Source organism: Phyllostomus discolor, chromosome 6 (assembly GCF_004126475.2).
Source record: "Phyllostomus discolor isolate MPI-MPIP mPhyDis1 chromosome 6, mPhyDis1.pri.v3, whole genome shotgun sequence".
NCBI lineage: Eukaryota > Metazoa > Chordata > Mammalia > Chiroptera > Phyllostomidae > Phyllostomus > Phyllostomus discolor.
The window spans coordinates 66,378,684-66,385,028 of record NC_040908.2 but is presented as its reverse complement, the minus strand read 5'-3'; the positions used below and the strand labels follow the sequence as shown (position 1 = coordinate 66,385,028).

At 44.2% G+C, this 6,345-nt stretch overlaps 1 pseudogene; it reads right to left on the bottom strand.

Annotated features, from left to right (window-relative positions):
• Positions 1 to 3,651: 3,651 nt before the first annotated feature.
• On the bottom strand, positions 3,652 to 5,227 carry LOC114498427 (annotated as a pseudogene).
• Positions 5,228 to 6,345: the final 1,118 nt, after the last annotated feature.

The window sequence follows — 6,345 nt, the reverse complement described above, 5'->3', positions numbered from 1 at the left end:
AACGAGGGACCCTAATGATATATATGATGAACCAAACTGCATGGAACAGTCTTTTTAATCACTGAGGTGGGACTGGGTGCTTTTATTAATCTTCGCCATCCTGTAAAGCAGTCAGTGTATTACAGTAATGCTAGTTACTACAACAGGTAAATCTTGGAATCTTGGTAGCTTAGCCAGTAGGATTTTTTTTTCAAAATGAAGTAAAAATATTAATAAACTTTCTGGATACATGTTTTATTGTATCATTTAGGTAATTGACAACTACTTTTATTTGTGTATAGAAAGTATATTTGCCTAATACAATAGTAAAATAAATATTTATATTTTAAATATAAAATAAATATTTTATCCCCAAAAGAGCTTTGATGAATAGATAGAAATACATCTTATTTATTTAAAAGCTTTACTGCATTATGTATAGCTCTACAGATATTTATTCAGTTGGGCCTTGAAACAGCTAATACTTCATACTATTCAGCAATGAAATATTTATAGGAAAACTGATTTCTTGAACACTTAATAGTCATATTCTAAGAACTGGCCCAGATACTTCTTTAAGTATAAAGAAATGTGGTGCCCTTCCGTGAACACTTTACCATTCCCTTTTGCCTCATTATTTCTTACTAAGGCACCTATATATTGGTAATACTCTTTTACTTAGATTCTCTCCATTTATCTAAAAATATAATCTCAAGGAGAGCGCAGGCATAGAAAATTATGTATTATCATACTGACTAAGAAAAAAAGCTTTATAGAAAGCAAAATTATAGTGCATGCCACTGAATCAGCAGGAGGCAACCATAAACCTGAGATGGGAGATTGTGGATGAATATCGTCCAGCAGTATCCATCTCTGCTGTGGATGCTCGTTGAAACACGAGAAAAACATACACAGAGACAACCAGGTCCTGTGGGGATATAGGGACAGAAGGACCACTCTCTCTTGTGGAGAGGGCACAGTATCCATTCCCAAGCAGATTTTTATTGAGAATGCAGACTTAGTTTGTGGATTCACAGTCTGGTAGAAAAGATCAAAAGAAGTAGGTGACTTACAAAGGTGCAGACAGAACTCTTGCTGTGATTCTGGGCAGAGGTTGGGGTTTTATCTAACAGGGCTCAAAGGACAGTTTTGGTTTCCTGTCTGTGCCTTCAAATTCTAATCTAATAACATTCTCCAGCAAACAGATCTCACAGGATCTTGCATATTCTATGTCCCAGGCCTGATTACCCCGGGGGTCCGCCATTTCTGGTCTGCACTGCCCCTGCAGGTCTGAGTTAACAGAGAAGACAAAGGCAGCCAGGAGACTTGGATTTCTCACAAGGACTCAGGCTTTGACAAAGCCGAGGGGGCAGGGGTTGATGTCGATCACCCCTTTATTTCCACAGCCCCATGAGTCTCTTCCTTTAGGGCATACCCACGTGATCACGTCTGTCTTAGATTCATTTTCTTTCTTAGAGAATTGTTACCCGTCTTTGACTGCTGATCATGCAAGGGAGCCAGGCATTAGAACAGGCAGCGTTCATGCCAGGGAAATAAGTTTTGTCTTCTTAGTGGCTTCTGGTGTGGAGGTCTTTCACTCAGCCCAAGTCATGGGGGGTTATAGCTTCCTGAGACCAGGCAGGGCGGTCCCCAACAGGAGATTATGTTGCTTCATGTGCTTTCACTTCAGCAGGTGAAAGTACATGCTATCATGTTTTGGTAAGTACCTACAAAGAAACAATACTTCTATGAACCAACCACTAGCCAGCCACTGGCCAGCAGTGACCGTGAATGCTGCAGCTGCTCATTATATGAGAAAACATACACACAGACTACCAAGTGCTGTGGAAGAATAGGAACGGCATGGCTACTCTCTCTAGTGGAGAGCACCCTGTTTCCCCACTCGAGCAGGCTTTTATTAAGAATACAGATACAGTTTGTGAATTACAGTCTGGCAGGGAAGATCAAAAGGAATAGATAACTTTCTTATTTATTTATTTTCAGAGAGGGAAGGGAGGGAGAAAGAGAGAGAGAGAAAGAGAAACATCAATGTGCGGTTGCTGGGGGTCATGGCCTGCAACCCAGACATGTACCCTGACTGGGAATCGAACCTGTGACACTTTGGTTCACAGCCTGCGCTCAATCCACTGAGCTACACCAGCCAGGAGGAATAGATAACTTTCAAGAGCTGACAGAGTTCACACTGAGATTTTGGGCTGAGATTTTAGGGTTTTATCCCTAAATAATTAAAAAGCTACAGGACCTAAAAGGCTAGTTTCGTTTCCTGCCTGTGCCTTCATATTTTAATTCAAGAGCATCCTCCAGCTAGAAGGTCTCACAGGATCTTGCATATTCTATGTCCCAGGTCTGATTACCCTGGGGGTCTGCCAACTCTGGTCTGGATTGCACCACCCTGTTATTTCTGCAGACCTGAGTCAGGCAGAGGAGACAAAGGCAGCCAGGAGACTTGGATTTCTCACAGCTAGAACAAGGACTCAGGCTTTGTCAAAGCCGAGGGCCAGGGTCAATGTCGATCACCTCTTCATTTTCCACAGCCCCCTGAGCCTCTTCCCTGGGGCCTCCTCGTGATCATGCCTGTCTTAGATGATTTCCCCCTTGGGGAATCAATGATCAGTTATTGGTTAACTGATCAAGCATTGGGGGCCAGGCAAGGAGCAGAAGCAGTGCTCCTGCCAGGGAGATAAGCTTGTCTCTTTGGTGGCTCCTGGTCCAGAGGTCTCTCACTCAGCCTTAGCCATGGTGGGTTACAGCTTCCTGAGACTAGGTAGGGCAGACCCCAACAATGAATGATGTATTATGCCTCCTCATTCTCCCATTCCTACAAAGAGGCCTTGTTTTATCAAAATGTTAACCCTGACCTCAACCTATATAAAGACTGGGCAGTAGTCTTTCTAGGAAAATAATTTGTTACAAGGTTGGAAGGTTCATTTTATAGATTAATTTAAATTGTTGTCTGATAGCAGATATGCAACAATAGCTAGTTTGGGCTTAAGTTTTAGTGTTACTTTAACCTCTGCTTGAAATTTTACCAATAGCCCTATAAACTAACCTATAATGCTGGTTTAATTAAAGTAATTCTGTTAATTGAATACATTTATTTTCATAGGAACTGAGTCATGTTTTACTCTTATTCTTCATCACATATATCTCAAAAGTTTAACCTGCTGAAAGCTTCATAACCTTTTTACAAATGGGATTGATGTAGGAGCTCTAAACATGTAATTTAAGTTATAGAGGTTATGTTTAGATTAGTCAAATTTAATTTGGTGACCCAGTTGACAATATCTATACATTGTAAACTCCTAAAAACCAAAAAAAAAACCAAAACAAAACATGCTTGATAAAATGTTTAAAGGTTACATTACTGTGCTAGGTAAATGTGAATGTTTATGTATATGGAATTTCATTTTTATGATGTTTATATTTATGGAGGTGATTAATGCCACTACAAAAGCCCTAAGTTCTATGACCAGTGTAGAGGACACATTTCTTTTCTTTTTTCTTTTTTCTTAAATTGAAAACCCTGAATTTAATGTGATATTGAGGGGAACTCCATCTCTCTCTTTCTACCACCTACCCATCTGACCCATTGTGAGTTGGGTGAGGGCAGCCCCCAGTCTCCATCCTGTGACTCTGGCCACCACCCTGGGCTCAGTCATCCTCCTGAGCCTGCCTCTGTGAACCTCCTTCTCTCCTGTGTATTCATACAGCACCTGCTTGGGCTCCTGTGGACTTTCCTGTCCAGCCCAGGAGGACTTGGCAAATGTTAGGGCTGTGGGCTGAGGGTTCACTGGGCCAGAGTGGTGGAACTGGGTGATAGCAATGTCAGAGGGCCTGCAAAGTCATCATTAAACACTCATCACATGCCTGCCTATTTTGCAAGAGAGGCACTGTGCTGGGGTCTTGGGGACAGAGGCTGTGGTTGGGACTATGCCCCGTCAGTGATGTTTTGGGGTCTGAAAGCTACAGCTCCCTCAAGTAGATTGGCGAAGATCAAATCTGTGCAGCCAGTCCGGGCTGACTAGCGGTATAGTCTGGAGTGTCTTTGTCACTTGTGTTCTCTGCTTTGTTTGCTGGAGTGGGTCATATCTATGTCTGGCCCAATTCTTTGGCTGCTGATGAACAGGATGGAGCCACTGGATGCACTGTGAAAGGGAAAAATAGTGACCACAGCAGTTCTGAGACTCAGGAGTCATGTGACACTGTTGCAGAGATGACAGGGTCTCTGGACTCGAAGTGCAGGAAGCTATACCACATTCTGGATAGAAAATGTACCGGAAGATACTACAGCTGGTAAACAGGTTGACTATGTTGTGGTCAGAAGGTGTCATGTGGTTGAAAATGAAGACCCTGACAAGGTGATGCTGGAGTCCTGAGTCCTCCTGTGGCCTTGAGCCCAGCACTGCACATGCAGTCTACACTTAGAACCTGTGAATTACGCTGTCTGGCAGTGTGCAGATGACTCAGAAGACATGGATTCCAAGAAAGAGGCGCAAAATGAGGAGGCAGAACCCAAGGGGTGTGTGGTTGTCACCAGGGAGTGGATGCAAGTCTCAGAGCCACTCCTGCAGGGTACCAGGGAGGTGCCTCTAGGTTGCTTTTGGGGTGTTGGCACCACTGCAGCCATCATCTTCGACACCCATCACAGGGGCTCTTAAGGCCACATTTCATCCAAGAGCAAACTCATCCTGGCTTCAATTCAGCACAGTAGAACTTTATTCTGGCTCTCACAGAGTCCACTGCAAGTGTTCCCACTTGTTCAGTTCAGAATCAAAATTCCTTCCTTCATGTAGGCTCTGCCCAGGATGGGATGCAGGGCTTCCAAGCCCCCTCTAGACTTTGAGTGTATGGGGAAAGGTAAGATGCTGACAGGAGGGAGGATTTTGTGGGCCAGGCCATTCTTTCTAGTAGAGCTCAGCCATGTGACCATATCTAACTGGAAAGGAGGCTGGAACTGTAACCTAGCTGTGTGGCCTGGAGGCAGGAGAGGCAGATTTGGTGAGTGGCTGGTCAGTCTCTGCTGTAGTAAAACTATTATACTTAGGGCATAAGAAAACTGACACTCAAAGAAATTCAATACTTGCCCAAGGTCTTTCACTAAATGTCAGTCACAATTCAGATCCGGTGCAACTGACCCCAACCTCTTCAGCTCTTCACCAGCGTAGGCTGTGTCCCAGGGATGGCCAGCCTTTGGCTGGGGCAGCAGTGGAGTGAGATGAGGGCGCATGGTTGAGTTATACATGAAGTTGCAAAGCTACAAGCCCTGCCACCCCAGCCCTGACTTGTTAGGGCTGTTATATCATTAGAGATGATATACCCAGTGCAAAAACAGAAGGATGCAATAGTTCACCACCACCGAGTAATACAGGGAAGTGCCTGATTTGGGGCTAAAGAGGCATCTGGAAGAACTGGGGGAAGTTAAGCAGAGACCCTTTCCCCCCTCTGTTTGGGGCTCCAGGTTCTTAGCCAATTCACCATGCTCAGACATTCTGATTTTCTGAGTCTTTCTGAAGGTGTTTATCTTGTGTGTCCCTGTGTACTTGAAAGAACAGATATGCCCGGACCAAACAAATCCCTTCAGAGAGCTGGAAAAATTCATCTCTGGACAATTTCAATTTTTGCTCAATTCTCTGATCTCTTAGCTTACTCCTGGTACTTCAGCTTAATACAAAATCATCAATTTGCCTCAAGAGATTGTCACAGTCAATAAAAACCCTGAAGGAAAAGGAAGTAGGACTTATTTTATTTCACACTCAGTCTTCCAGACATTGGTGAAATGGAATGTAGGGAATTGCTGTAATAAAGCCGAGCCTGGGAAGAGAGGTACTCATTGCGTGGCAGCTAGGATGCTGGGGCACTGCGCAGCTGGGCGGTAGACCACATGGCTGCCGACTCGGAAGAAGAGGTGGCCAAGGGAAGAGCTACCGTTTATTACCATCCCTGGGGAAAACTCAGTATGACCTCAAGGGGGTAAGGATGAATGAGGAGCATCTGTGGAAAGGAAGCCACTGGAGAGTAATTTTATGCTTGAGTGGCACTTAGGCAATGGGCAGCATTGTAAAATTTACCTTTTTATCAAGGGATAGGGCCCCTTCCCACTCAGCTAGCAAACAAAGAGACGTTTTGGTAATGGGACTTGTATTACTTAGAGTTCCAAAGTGGGCGACCCAGATTAGTGGAGCACCTCTATTCTTTGAACTGTTCAGAAGGACAGGGCCCTGAAAACCATTGCCTCACTATACCCTGCATCATCATAGCTGGGTTGCCACCAGTCTGTGCTCCAGCACAATGTTTTAAGTCTTGGGCCTGGAAATGGCAAATATTACTTCTCTCCCTTGGGGAGAA